General features: G+C 38.8%; 1 long non-coding RNA gene across 1 annotated transcript in view; it reads right to left on the minus strand.

Moving 5' to 3' along the window:
- The window catches only part of LOC140237279 (uncharacterized), a 96,187-nt gene that overhangs the window by 52,704 nt on the left and 26,944 nt on the right, over nt 1-16,539 (minus strand). Inside the window, exon 2 of the long non-coding RNA XR_011901825.1 lies at nt 2,923-2,959. This is a non-coding gene — a long non-coding RNA (uncharacterized lncRNA). The remainder of the gene's footprint in view (nt 1-2,922; nt 2,960-16,539) is intronic.

The raw sequence follows: 16,539 nt of genomic DNA on the forward strand, positions 1-16,539 counted from the left end.
GGGTCAGGATGTTGTCTGAGACAAACAACTTCATGACTTCAGAATTGTTCACACCATTGTCTAATGTCACGTGCATGCTCTATCTAGGGCTATCGCCATCACATCAGGGTTTTTTCCCCAACACTGCAAGTTTTGAAACATTTATGCTTCGGCATGCGCCACCTCGATTAACTCGTCCACTTAATAGCGACCACTGGGGGCAGCGACACGCAGCTGTTCTGCGATGCTCTGCTCTGCCAGGGCCGGACCGGCAAACTGGGCTGAGAGATGAGGGGGGCAAGATCGGCCAAATCTCCAGGGCATCCTGGCGGCATACCTCAGCAGAGCTTAGCATAATCCATTATGCATGTAACAGAGGATGTCTGCTGGTCAAATGGCGGGATGTGACGGCACTAAGCGTCTGGGTGTAATCATTCATCAACTCAAAGGCACATTCATGTACCATTCCCCCACATGGCATTCATGGGGTTGCCATGCCCATCACATCTTGCCTTACAATCAACCAGGCTGTCCCTCGTATCTTTTCTTAAAATGTTGACAACAAGTGGAACTCACACCTTTTCGCATCTGCATTAGTCAAATCGGTGTGTGTGTGGACATTGCTAGTCTCAACACAAGCTTAAAAATATGTTGCATTTTGAAAATGAAAGTTGCCTTGTCGATTTATCCCATAACGTGTCGTTAAACAAACATCATCATTCTAAGAATCTATAAACATAAATTGCCATATTGGACACCAGAGCATGTCAATGTAATACAAAATGGATGGCTGGTTTTAAAGGACATACAGAGTAATTTTATCATCACTCTCCTTTACCATCAACAAAAGCAGCATCAGCAGTAGTCTTGAGAAGGTTTATGATTCTTAAATACCATTCCTTCATCAGACTTTATTCTTTCCTATTCACTAATACAAGGTGTGACACTAGACAGCTCTGCATATAATATACAGAAAATCCACTAAAATTGCCACTTTGACTGGTAGCTTACAAAGCGATATCCAGGAGATGTTGTGAAAATTCCGCATGAACGACTCGTGTTGAAATGAACACAGTTTTCATCCCAAAGAGCTCATCCACTGACTGGATGATTCTTCTCAATCTTAAAGTTTCATGTTGCACACAATTTTGTTTTTCTCACAACCTACTCTCACGCCACAGAAAAAGATGTTCTTCTACCCATCCACATCATTATCCAAAAAAAAAAGTATAATAGATTAATCTACAGATTGCATCCATTATACAGTACTGGTAGACAAATCACCAAGCAAACCCCAAGGTTTAATGTGTTAACTAAAGCATTCCACTCATTTCAACACATATACAAAGATGGTAAATGACAACACAACAGGTCTTCTGCGGATGCAAATTACTGTCAGAAATTACTTCCTGAGAGCATATATGCTTCATCCCGTATCACATGAGAGATATCAACACAGTAATATACTTTTCTGAATTCTGCAAGCACATTCAAAACTTCCCAACACCTCAAAAGAATGCAAGAGAAGACGAGAGAAAAGGAAATATGACAGCACAGCTATACGCCACCTCTGAATAGTCCAGTCAAAGACAGAACTTCACACACATTATATAAAACAATGGAATGACTGGAGTATACAGTGTTCTATACTTATGCCATTTAAAAAAAAAAAAAATAAAAAAAAAATCTATTCATACTGTTGTGATACCAGAACCATTTCTGTCCTTCATTGCAAATGTCTTGTCATACAATGGTTGGGTGATATTTCAGGCATGTCTTATTTTGTTAACAGAAACAAAAACCTTTCTCCACTTCATAAACAAAAATGTGAAATTAATAAGTCCAGAATCTGAGTTAAAACTTTGAAAGCCGGTAATTTTGTCCAAATGTCCACAACAAACTTGTTTTTAGTCACAACAAACTTGTTTTTAAACAAGAGATAATATAATAATAATAAAGTCTTATTTACCCAGGGTAGCCTCTTCAGTGTTGCCACTGCTCTACCAGAGGACCCTGCTATTATTATTACCCTAGCGTTGCCAGGTACCCATTTATACACCTGGGTCGAGAGGGACATAGTGGGTAAAAACATCTTGTCCAAGGACGTAAGCACTGGGCGAGATTTGAACTCGGCTCCTCCGATCAGGAGTCTGGAGTCTTATCCACTATACCACAGCGCCCTCTTGTCATGGTATCCTTGTCACTGTTTGAATTATTCCAATCTTGAATATGAGCATTTAACCGAGTATGTAACTGAGATACTTGCCATCTCCTGAAATTTCGCTTCTGATCTTAAAATCTTCCATCACATCTCTTTGTTTGTCTGTTTATCAAGCAAGTGCGTTATTTACACAGAGCAGTTATAAGCATTAGTACACTCATCCACCATGACATATTCTGCCATTCTACTAGAGATGATCAAAACAGACTAAACTGTCTCATTTCTTATGAAAAATGCACTCACACACAGACAGACACTCAGACACACATGAACAAAGAATTTCAACAAATCAGCATTATCTCTGCTAAACTTTCCAGACATGAGATTATTTTGGGCAAACCGTCTCTGTTTTACAGAGATAAACACACACGTAATTGATGCTTTGTTTCACATAAGGGGATGGCCCATTTTTAAAAGCATAGAATCCTATTACACTAATGACATTCCTATACTATTTTCCTCTTTCCATGTCTACGTTTCAAAAGTTCATCTACATGTTAAAATTTAAAAGAAGATAAATGATATATATAATGGGAAGAAAAAAATGGGAAAGAAGTGAAAGATTGAAGCCAAAGGGAGTCAGCAGAGAATGCCGAGGCAAGGAGCCCAGGCCCGACCGGACCGCACTTGACTGAACCGGATCAGACTGGCTTGGACCGGACCGGACCGGACCAGACAGGCTCAGACCAGACCAGAATGGAGCCGTGATGTGGTGGACCTACCTTTGTGCCAGATCCGTTGATGTCAGGAGAGGATCCTCTGTGAAAAGAGAAGAGAGAAAATGGTAGAAGAGGGGTTAAAACTGAGGTAACACTCAACAACACAGACTCCTCATTTTTCAGCCACTCACGTTAATGTTAATCCACTGATGTTAAAAAAAAAAAATGCATCAAACACATTCGGTATTTTGAACCAGCAACTACCTTAATAAATTGACATTAATGAGAGTTTGAACATGGCGTGAAAATCACAGATGATGCGACATTTATATCAGTAACAATTCATGCCAGCGGACAGATTAAAACTGTGTCAGACAAAAAATGAAAACTCCACTACGCATGATGATTTAATGATCATCTTCAAATACATGAACATTAAGTAATCAGATTAGAATGATTACTTCAGACATCCAATTATCCCTGCTGAGCGGGTGAAATATCTACGGTTAGGAAGCAAGGGGGGGGGGGCATGTTTGATGTCGTACAGATCTCATGCACCATGATTAACTCCCGTATGTTTCCCTATACTAGTATTTGGTCCATTGCCCTCCTCTCCAGAGGAAAGATGCCCTTGGAGGAGGAAAATCTTCATCAGCTTCAATTCTCAAGTTCTCCATTCATGCATGCATGCTCTCTTGATTCCCGGAAAGCTGCATTCAAGAGCTAAATTCTCCTAACCAGAGGCAATCGTTTCCTCTCCTCTCTTCTCCTCTCCTCTCCTCTATCTCTTTCTCTCCCCGTCTCTTTCACACTCTGAACTGCGATGACCCCCCCCCCCCCCCCACCCCACCCTCTTGGCGTTTGGCCTGCAGGGGATCATATCCTGGAGTGTTCGATAATGTCAGCCGGCGGGCATATCATATCATGTAATCTGATAAGACATTAATGTAGAGATGAAATGATCCCCACTAGCTAGACTCAACGAGTCGGCAGCGGTCTCCATGGGTAGAACAGAGCACTGGCCCAGTCATAGAGGGCAGCAAATTACATTGCTGGGCTATCATTTAGGTCTCAAACCTGTTCAAGTTTACATTGTGTAGGAGACCTTTCCAGATCATCTAACAAGTTACAAGTACCATAGAGGCCAAAAACATTATTTTGCATTATCAAAATCTGATTTTCTTTTCTTTTCTTTTGTATCACATATTTGTTAATGTCAGTAACAGCTCCATAAGAAATCGGTTGAAGAGGGGTTAGGCCCAACAGGCAAGAATATTTTTTGCTAATACAATTGTATCTCAACACTCCAATCATACAAGTTCATTTTGGAAATATCCATTAGTTTATGACTGACTGGTATAATGGGTTTGTTTGTTTTGTTGCATTGCATTTTTTTCCTGCATGGAAATGCTCAATGAATGCTTGTTAAAATAATAAAAAGCAACTGTGGGACCAATGGGATCACGTCCCCTGTGAAGGACTAGGCAATGAGGATTACGAAGTGCCCTGCCCAGGGGCACACCTGCTGCTGCTAGGGGAATGAATTGAACCAGGGACCTTGTGGTTTGAGTCCACAGTCTTTAACCACAGAGCTACATCAGCTCCCCACACGGTGTATGTCATAGACGTGTATGTTGTCTAATTCTGATTTTACTCATATTTCTGCTCTTCCTATGCTTATTATACACTATGATGTAAATAATTTCGATCGAAGTGAATTTAAATGTACGAGATCAAAGAATACTGACCTGATGACTTGTGATAAGCTATGAAAGATAAAAGACTTCCCTACCTCCATCCCACTATAAGGCATTTTTTTTTCATATTTAGGGCTACAGCCTATTATACTTTTTGCATTCTACCAAAGATAGTATGCAAAAATAAATGATTCAGGTGTTTTCACAGTGTAGTGCAGTTTCAAGATCCCCATCATGAACAAAAATATAAATTTTCAGAAGAAATATAATATTGCTTTGATGGAAATTAAGACACTTGTGCGCTCTTTTAACATCTTGAACATGTAAATTTCTTCCTTAGGGATAAAGAAGATGCCTAAACCCCCAAAAGACTGGACCATAATAAATATGTACCTGTATGCATTTGTCATCACAGCTGGTAAATAACTTCATATAGCCTGTCCAACTCAGAGTAAGGCAGTTTCAGTCTGAAAATTTCACTCTACAAATTCTACTTCCTTTTTACACAGGAAAAACTAATATCATTTCTGTCTCTACTCAGTTGTTTATTTGTTTGCTTATTTTTCAAAGAGGCTGGATTTCTCTTTCTTTAACCTTTTATTGATACGTCTATGAATCATTCTACCCTACACTACCTTGCTTTCCACAAAGTGCAATTTTAAGACATACAATGTATAACATATGAGAGTGCATCTGGTGTGGCAGTTCTATTTAACAGCTGTTGTGGATTCTCAATGTCCATCAAAAAAAATAAATAAATAAATAAGACACAAACACACACACACACACACATACACATACACTACATAAAAAAAAAAAATGGACCATAAATTCAATCTGGGGACAACATTACATGATCTATTCCCCTGGTTAGGTTACACTTTACTACAGGACAGCTGTTACACATGCATACTCAGTACAAAGAAACACAAATACATGAAAACAATGTCGGCTTTAATATTATGAGAGTATCAATTTTATAGTAAACAGTTCAGTTTAATGTCTTCCACCAACAAGCCTCCTCATTCTGATCTCACCACCAGCTGGCACTTACAATGACTTTAAATGATAAAAGTTAGGATTTTTATCGTTCCCAAATTTTTCCTTTTCAAAATTAAATGGCAAATGGTAGCATACAACATCAATTTTGCATTTAAAACATCTCTCAAACTTACACTTAATTTCTTTGTTAAAAAAAAAAACAAAATCAACAATGGCTGCAGCATGTCTAGTTCATGTAAAGTTGACCATCACATTCTACCTTGAAATGAGTTTATAGCTCCTTTAGAATTATTACTTTCAGTTTAAAATCCACGGACACTGCAAAGCCTCCAGCGATGTTTGACTAAAGGCAGTATTTTTGTACCACAGTGTGTTAATATCAACCCAAGATAAGATGAAATCACTTGTTGGATCTCCATTTAATTTCCTCTTTCAACAAACCTCCTGTCACTTTGTCACTTCAAGATAGGACAGATATTGTCTAGGTGATTCTACAGCTGAAGACTAAATTTACTGCTAGGATGTTAAAGTCTGTATTTACACACAATTTGCTATTCAAAGTTACGCAAAGTTCTCTTCTGGATGTACCCCTCCCCTGCCCCTTCTCCTCCCCTGCCCCTCCCCTTTGTTGCTACCCTTCAATCTCAGTGTTTATACCATCCTTATTATTAGTAAGACTGCTGCATACAGAGTTATATCACAGGCATTATCAGAGCTGAGGTTCTGTAAGGGTTTTTGCTGCCAACAACTACATGTACTGCAACTTTAGACTGTTCCATACTGTCCACAGAGATACAACGTATCATCACGACCTGAGAATTCCTAGAAAGATGCCACATTTCTGGCACAGCCTAATGGATCTGACAGGGGTTGAGAGAGCCCTGGTGTTAACAGGTCAGGGTTTCCACTCAACTGGGGATACTGAGTTACTTCAATGTATGTATGACATGGAACACCCTCATATGTATGTACAACCTGTAGCTCTCTATGCACAGTATTACCACTTGAAGTCTAAACTAAAAGCACACAACAACAAAAACAATAAATACACAGATTTCAGAAAAAAAATACCAAAACTGAACTGCCAGAGACAGAGACAGTTTCATTTTGACTTCAAAACCATATGAAGGAAGAAGATGGTAGAACATCTCCAAAACGATTTGACCAAGAACTATATTCCACTGCTTCAAATCTACATCCCAGAACCAATGATTTTCCATGAGTTTGTGTGAGGGTGGGGAAGGGTGTTTGCATTAAAATGTCTGTGAATACATCACCATGTCTGGCTTACTCCAATGTGTTTCTAATTCATCAGTACAAAATCTATGCAAAATATTTTTGTATTTCTACACTATATATGGCAAAGGATATTACTGCATCATCCATCACATGAGAAACTATTGCAGTATCAAACATTACCACACATACGGATCTATTCTTTCCTAACAAAGAATATGGTCTAGAAACCCAAATTCATCAGTACAAAATCTATGCAAAATATTTTTGTATTTCTACACTATATATGGCAAAGGATATTACTGCATCATCCATCACATGAGAAACTATTGCAGTATCAAACATTACCACACATACAGATCTATTCTTTCCTAATAAAGAATATGGTCTAGAAACCCAAACCTACTATGCTATAAAAATAAATATTCCTGATCAGAAAAATGCCCCTGATGTACGTATGTCTGTGGGGTTCACGGGAGGAAGAAAATCCTGTCTGATTTTCTATTAGCTTTGGTACACAGTCAAATCATATGACCCATCTGCACAAAAGTCAAGAACACTGGACAACTTTTGCAGGTAGGCGGAAAGAATTGGATTACAAGGGACTTAAACACTGCCGACAACTGCAACGTGTGTACAGCAAATGATCCAAGTGAACTTGACCTTCTTTCTTGTTCAAAATCTTTGCTTTCCTCGCGAGCTGTTCCACAATAGGAACACATGGACATTCTTAAGCTGTTAGTAGGATATTCGTCCATGACGAATATTTTACATAGATGAAATTAATGTCCAAATCGTAATTGACAGGACGTTGCAGTTAAATGTCTCCAGACAGAGCACAGATTGGCCTGGGAGATAAGGGTAGGTTTCCGGCCCGAACCTACAGCAGCACAAAACCATTGCTACATTAAGGTTATGCAGATCTGCCACTGAATAGATGCGCCATGTCCCGTCATACAATAGCAAGTCAATGCTGGGCTCAAGAAATGAATTATTAACGTCATTCCACCCCGTGTCATTTCAGCAACTTCGGCCAATCAATACCCACTTTGACTATTTTCTAACACACATGCACGCACACGCAAACGAAGAGGGAGGGGAAAAAAATCCCCACAAAAGGAGTGGCAGAACAGTTCCAAGGTCAGGGAATTATTCAGTTCAACAATAAACAAACGAAGACCCTCTCCGATGATAGACGAGCACTTTCATTAATTCTGCAATTCCGCCGCCACAATGCAATTTCTCATTACCCTCCAGTGGGCCCAATGTTATTGCATCCTGCACATCGTTTGCATCACAATAGCATCTGGCACGCAAAATGGTGGCAGTATTGATCTATGGGGCAACCCGGCCATTGTTCATCTTTCATTTTTCCTTTTTGGTCAATCCTTCCTTTCATCGGACTCTCCCTCCGTTTCTCTCTCCCTCTCATTCTTTCTTCATTCATCTGTTCCCCACAGCCTCTTGTCAAGCAACTTTCGACACCCATTTCTTTCCCCTTCACTTCCACTGTATCATCTGATTGGACAATTAAAGGTCCAGTTTACCTTTGGGAGCAGTGATTTCAAAAATGTTCAAGATATCACATTTGATGCATATGTGTAGGTCTGTTGTATCATAAAACATCCTACCATATGAAATATTTGCAATAAAACCTAAAATATAAGGAGATATCAGGGTTTTTCTCAGTAAACCATAACTGTATACGGTTTTGTCTGGAAACATTTTTATTATAACTATTGTTCACATTTTGTGTATTTAACAACACTTAACATCGATTATACGGATTCAAATTTTGACAGTGGTTGTTTCTATCCCTAACTCACATTTTAGAACTATTTTAAAGCACTAATGCTTTCATCTGCAAATGGTGAATTATGCCTTTAATTTAAGTAGCATCAAATGACAAAACGCTGATCTTTCATTTACTGGCACCACTTGTCATTCATTCCCAGCAACAATCAACGCTGATGATCAACTTTGAAATCACCGGTCATCTGGAGCTGAACAAAAGGTAGTTGACAAAGGTCGGACCAAGATCAAAGGGACGGCCAACTCTCCGCACAAGATTTTTCTCCCGCGCAAGATTATTCCTCCTACAATAGCTGCTCCATTTACAAGGAGACAATAGTTCCCAGAGAGCAGACTGGGAGAATGCATTGATTTTGAGAGTTGACATCGGCTCTTTCATCTTATCATCATTACATGTATCATCAGCAGTGACAAGCACCTTTTGACATCGTTACGAACAGAAGCTAAAGAGATGGCCACTCTCGCAATACAGAAGTTGAATTCTTTCTTTGTGCAAATTCAGCATTTACAGAACCTCTGATTGATTTAGTCTCACAATACCAAGAACTCAAATAAACAACAACAAAAAAATCACTATTCCTTCAAAATGGTTCATGTCTTTTAAACAAGTGATCCCTTTAACTTGGTATTCAGTGTTAAAAAAAATGAAAATACATAAATAAAAGCTTTTTGTTCTGCATTCAAATGTGAAAGACATTCGATCTTTTATGTCAAATCTTCCATCAAGGTACCATGCTCATAAAAGGTTGGTCTGTTCACCAATGAAAACACTTTCCCTTTCATTTTCTAAACAAAGGGCAAGCATACACTGTACTTTGATCAGTTTGATGTAAATAGTCAGAGTATCAGAAATCAACAGGATGAAATGCATAAAGAATGCATTAAATCCACATCTAGCTGGCAGATTACCTGGACCTGACCTTGGCAATAGAAGTATGCTTTCATGTCACCACACAGACTATTCCTGCTATGTATATTCCCACTATTCCCTTCTTGCACTCTGTTTACATGCATCTCATGCAACAAAAATCTCTCTCTCTGAGAAAGACCCTAGCAATCACTTTAATATACCTCTGGCTTGGATACGAGACAGTTTTAAAATGAGATAGAGAGGAAAAAAAGATAGTGTAGACAAGAAGAAAATTCTAAGTTTTCGATTTCTCTAAAGTGGTATAAAAGGTATTCTAGCGGGTACTTGCTGTCCCATTTTAAAAACAAAACCTCCAGTCATCTATAATCCTTTCACTATGTTTTCATACATACATGTAATTCATGTTCATATTGCTTTAGCTAATCTGCCCATTCTCTGCTAATTATGTTGTTCACACAACATAAGTGAGAAAACTGAAAACCCTTCGGGACATTATACGACTTTCCATGTGCTGGGTAAAGGAGCCAAGCAACACAATGAGTGGGCGAGTTAAAAGTCTATTTCAGAGATATTGGCAGAAGAGCCAGAAATTTGAAACCTTGCTCGATCTCGCACCAGTGATGCATGCAAAACTTTAAACATACACTGACATGACTGAAATGAAAAGTACAAGTGAGATGTGTATGACCCAAACTATAGGCAACACAAATGACAAAGAACATAAAGCCCCTCCCCCTATAAAAAAAACAACAACTTTATATCTACATTAGATATTCAGTTGCAATGAAAGCACTTCCTCATCAGCTAAATCCTTCATCAACGTTTATGTTTGTTATCAAAGCAAACTCTCTATATTCCAATAGGGGGGGGGGGGAGCAATGCTAGCACTGCATAATTTATTAACACATAAACAAGCATAAAGTTTAGACAAAGCTTCATTAGTATTATATGTAACAAATTTTCCTCACACTCAAGGTTTCACACTAGTAAATAGAATTTCTCAATAGAAAATGTGTTTACAATCAAAATTTTCAGGACAAAATTATATATATACACAAATTCAATGTCTTCTGTGAGTAAGATTCAAGTAAAGAAACATGTTAAATTCTGTCCAGGAATTTTTAAGACATTTTTTTTTTCCTGCTCAAACTCAGCTCAGAGGTCCTTAAACAAACACAAACACAAAAACAAAACAAAAAAGTTTCATCCCTCCCAACTTGCATGTGTTCTGAAAATTTTTGCCATAAACAAAAGCATGTTTCCTTAAAATCTCAAGTAGAGGAAATACAGTTTCAAAGTTAATGTGTGTTTTGAAGAGAAACTATTTTATCAGCTGCAGCTAAGTTATCATGGAGCTACTATTCCCCACTTTTTATAGTTTTTCTTTCTTCTTTCACCCAATTTAAGTTAAGAAAACTTTGAGCACTGCAACAACATGACAGGGTTCAGACTAGTCCAGTGTATTTTTAAGTGTGAGACCTCAAGCGTATCAGCCAGGTGGCCTACCTGTAATACTAAAGCTACATGCCTGAGCTGCAGTCTCTGCTTAATGGAGTTCTTTTGTTCGTGACAAATGAGTGGAGTCAGTGGGGGTATTTAGGGAACAAAGGGCATACCTGTGGTGCAACTTGAGGTTCAAGTCTTTGAAAACTGTGTGGAAGAAACATACAACCTTACTCATGCAGGCAGATAGCTACATGTACCTGTATTCATCGGGTGCAAAGTCTACCAAACTCATTGGACCTTGCCATGAAAATTGCAGCTGTCGTTACTCAGTATTTTTGGTAAACCTTTTGTGCACCAAGCTCAGATTTACAAAAAAAAAAAAAAAAAAAAAAAACACAATTTTTGAACTGTTATTCTTTCAAATTCTGAAGGGACTTTCCCCTCCCTGCCTTAAAAAAAAAAAGAAAAGAAAAAAAAAAGATCCATACTCTTATGTTTCTGAAAGTGCAATCCGAATAGTGCTAATATTTGAATACTCTGAAAGTTCTACAGAGGTTAAATTCCCATAATAGTACATCAATTTTTACTTTAACCTGTTGAGGACGAGTCCCAAGTATACCAGAAACATCTCCTGTTGAATTTTCCCAGGGAGCACACCAATGTAGAGACTCCAACTCTCCCGCTTTGGACGGGAGATCTCCCGCCGAAAGCCCATTTTTGCAAAATCTCCCGTTCTCCCGCTTGAGATTTAATTTCTCCCGCCCTGCATGGCTCTGTGTCTCCTACTTGAAATGATTTCTTACTTTGTGTCATCGTATGTTGAAAAATAAGCCTGAGATGGCACGAGAGAGCATCTCGAACCCTAGAGCTTACAGGGCCCTAAAGCGGGCCCTGGACCCCAGCTGCAAGGAACTTTGCACTTCGCACACATCAAGTTGGAGTCTCCTGTTTGCAAGGGGTTTCAGGAGGGAGAATCTCCAGATCAGAAGGTGCTTGAGGTTGGAGTCTCTAGTAAGCATGAGAACGTTTGTTTAAAACTAAAAATGGTTACCATATTCCTTTAGTGAGTAAAGCCTCCTGCAAATGCACAAACACACATGCACACACACAAACAAACAAACAAAATTATAATCACAAAATGTATCATTCCTTTAATATGCCCAAGATATTCAACCTTTTGGTATTCATTACATTGCTCTATCGCACATGCTTGTATTTCCTGTTAAAGATAGATACTCTGCCGAAGATCTTTCCAGTATTACTAAAAGAAAAATCACATCCCTGAAAGTCATGGGGTTATATAGCTGCATAATATTGATATAGGCCTCTATACCTTTCATTTGCCTCTCTCATACAGTACCTGTTTTAAAGGGGGTTAGAAAGATGAGATGCCCCAAAATCATGCCAGTTGCCATGAGATGTCCCTCCTAATTTCCTGCTACCCCTTATCATAAATATTCTACACACAAACACACACAATCATACAAGAATCTGGGACCAGCATACATGGTGTACAGCCTGTGGGGCCAACCCAATGAACACAAAAGGGTGCATCTTCCAATGACATAGCAATATTGCCTTGCTAAACTTTGAGACTAGAATATGTTGATGGTGGCACGTTTACACAAACAACTTACTTTATGATAATAGCTATAGAAACCTCTTCAAGAGAGTGATTAATTTTTTCATTTCAACAAATACATAATGGTGGTTCACACTATGTTCATTCTTCTTCTTTTTTTTTCTTAACTACAAAAAAACACACTTTCAATTCTAAATCTAAAATAAAAATTGAACAAAATCAAACCTGTGACCCCCCCCCCCCCATTCCCTCGCCTATCACCACCATTCAAAGTTGTGTAAATGACAAGCATGCAGAATTTTCTGCTTCAATTATCAATGGGGAAAAATGGAACGTTAAGGCACACTTAAGTAATGTTGTACTTATGATTTTAAGTAACTGTACTGCCCCAATATACAGTAGCTGCTAGAAGACATGAGATTGATTCTACTGCAAGTTGCAAATACCATGGCTCATCTTGTATATCCTGATGTCTTCTGCTACTGAGGTTTTTACTGATTTCACAATAATAAAACAGAGGATGCAGTATGGAAGATGGAACACCCTAGCAATAGCCTCTTACATATTTGAAAAATACTTGGGTTAAAGTAAATTGGATGCAAGACAAAACCGAAACTTTGCCACTATGTAAAGTGTGTGCTGTTGAACATTCACTTCATACAAAAGTGGGTTTGGGGAGGGGGGGGGGGGAATACACTTCAAAAACAAATCTGGAAACTACATGTACAACATGGTGCAGCTCACAACCATCACTATGCCAACGTCAATAATAAGGCATCTAGCGTGGGGTATGATGCGACAAAAAACAAAACCAAAGTCCGCACATTGGTGAGTAACCGTAAAAGTTATCACGTCTGAAGACACGAATGTCTGTCTCCTCTGTCTCACACCAGATTCATGTCAAAAGGACTATACAGATTTTAATAGAGCAACAAACATCCTCCCGAGATCTAAACATTGACGAAGACTGCTGGTATAAAGACTAACTGCCCAGCAATGTCCTTCTGCGGCCGACAACGATAACGCGAGACAACGAGGGAGTGACTCACTTGCGCTGTGAGCTAAAAGTACAGGTGTCAAGCAGGCCCCTGATTCATGACACAATCAATGTACATCACGCGTCATCGCCCCTGAAGAAAAAGCAAAGACACGGGCAGGCACAGGAAAAATAACAGGCATGCCAATTAACAAGTCCCCCCAACAAAATCATGGGGGGGGGGGGGGGGGGAGAACTGCTGTGTGCATATAACACCATAAGCATGGCAACCTCCCAAACTGTGCGCGATATATGGCAAGTTCCTACACAGCCTCCCATCATACAGAAACATCATAATCCTGCTGCCGAGAAAAATATCTTGGGGATTTTCCAAAGATTGTTTCCTCCTGCAGGATGTATACATTAAAGATCCGCCGTGTAACTGGACACACATACTCTCTCTCACTTTCAAACATACTCTCTCTCTCTCACCCTCACACATACTCTCTCAAGCACTAAATCCTTTTCAAAAGTAAACCTGTTGCACACACACATATTATGAACCGACTGCTGAATTTCAAATATCATCTAATCTGCATAACATACATGAACATTTGTAGCCTTCTCACCATCAATAACACTAGATTCCAGTCCAAAGGATTATGGTCAGTTAGCTTGACAAAACAGTCAAGAACTAAAAATTCTTCAAGAAGAAGGCAATCTCATAACGTAAACAAAAACAGTTCCCTTGTCCAATACCCAAAAACTACCCATCTAAAGTAGAGTCCACCCTCCCTTCCAGTCAAATCTTGGATGGCTGGACTAAACTTTAAATAATCATTTCAACTTTACACGATGCTGCTTCCAATTCTTTCCCTGGTTTGGTCAGCAAATTGACTTCATCTTGTGCAGAGCTGACCAACTTGTCATCTAATCATAAAATGTTGTATTGCCATTAAGGCTGGAAATCACTTTTAGAAGTATTTTCCTGAAAAGACATGAAATTCATTTCTTATTTCTTCACTGTGGTTCCATCGCCTGAAAAATTGTCAGATTACAAGTCCAAATCAAAGATATATCATACCAGTGAAATATATGGCGTATACAGTATGTTTCCTTATAAACTGTTGCTCTCCCCCACCTTTTTTCTAAAATATAGCAATGAAATACAAAAACACAGACAAACACACTTCATATACACAACAAAAGAAAAACTTTTCCAGAGAGTCTGCCATTTCTTCTTGTAGATGAGTGAACATGTTGTCCTTGCTGGTTTCATGCATTACCCCTCTCACAATACTAAAGGCAACATGACTGTTTATATATAAAAATATCGATGGTAATTTCAGGGAGGAGTTCTTGAAGGGTTTAATCAGAATCCTTATAGAGAACTCCACAAAATCTATCATGGATGTTTTGTGGATTACATGGAAGAGGACCTGTTATATGTATATACTTTATATGTAATGGTCTCTTAAGGGTTAAAAGGGAGCCCTGATAGAACTCAACAGAATCTATCATAGTTGCTTGTTGGATTACATGGAAAAAGACCCACTATTTACAGTGGTCTTTTAAGGGTTAAAGGGGAGCCCTCATAGAACTCCACGAAATCTATCATGACCGCTGGTTGGATTACGCGGAAGGAAAAGGACCTGTCATCTACTGAGCAGCTTCACACCAATCATGTACACCAAATCTCCTGCCTGTGTCTCTCAGCTTCAAGAATCCGCACTAGTTGGTTGGCAATCTTTCTACATTTAACATTCACTGCATCACGGACATTTTCATGTGGCAGATATCATATGTAGGTGCACTGTTTTCTGTCAATACATTGCAACAGAGGTCTGAATTCTTTTCAATCAGTCAGCTACAAATAAGGGATTTTAAGCAAATAAGGGAAAGGCAATTCATCTTATTTCCCCTAAAAATGTTACAGCAAGAACTGCAGATTGCTGAATGTGCTAATTCATGACCACATCAATGTGAGATGATCATTACAGGATGAATTAGCAAACTTAATGATGAATGCAGCCAATGAAACCAAAAGGTTTGATAGTTTTTACAATATCCTCAAATCGTAAAGAGCAGCAATCCTGTGGAACCAAAACCACAATTCTCTTGTTTCGATTTTCACACTTACAAGCGGACTGAGCTCAGACTACTGTGGACATTTTCCCTGTGTACACTCCATGCCCTCCTAGCCTACCCAATCTGTGAAAATCAAACAAACCTGCAGCAGTCTGGCGGCAGTGGAACGCTCTCCCCAAATGGGATTGTACTGGGTCGGAATCTGATCCCGTACCTCTGGACTGGCACACTTGCCGCTCTACGGTACATCACAACACCAAAGGTCACACAGAGGTTACACTTCTCGGTCTGTATTTTCTTTCCTCTTTTCCTATACTGTCTTTTTCCGTTTCTCATTACCATCATCATCGTCAGAAACCACAAAGTTATTCTCGGTCATAAGCTTCATACAAAAACATGAAAGTAAATTGAAGTGTGAACGTACTTTGTCAAACAACAAAACATTGTGAGCTATTATGCCAAATTGAATTAGGCTGCTTTCCACTGGGAAGAGGCAACCTGGCAAATAAGTTAATGAGTTAATATACTCTTTTAATTCCACTGCCAAATCATTTTCACGTTCTGAACAATAGTGAACTTTCCCTGTCATTTATACTAAACACTAACTAGAAACAAAACTTGAATTTGATAAATGGAATGAAATCAGGCAAAGAGCACTGAACAGGTATCATTAAAATCATAACTTAAGAAGAAAGTTATGGAATTTACTATTTTGTGTCTTTGCTGGATAACAATGTTAGTCATACAATACAACAAAGTGGAGATGCTGAATATTTTACAGGGGCTTTACTTTCACAAATTTCATGCAAGTCAATAAATTTGAGAATTTAACAACCTGCCATAATACTGCCCTCTGCTTACACGTTATGTGAGCACTACACATTGAGTGTGAGAGCAATGTACAGTGTGTATCTAACATACAACATGGGTACGCACCAGATGCACACATATGCCTGGCCTACTATATGTA

Source organism: Diadema setosum, chromosome 13 (genome assembly GCF_964275005.1).
Source record: "Diadema setosum chromosome 13, eeDiaSeto1, whole genome shotgun sequence".
Taxonomy (NCBI): Eukaryota; Metazoa; Echinodermata; class Echinoidea; order Diadematoida; family Diadematidae; genus Diadema; species Diadema setosum.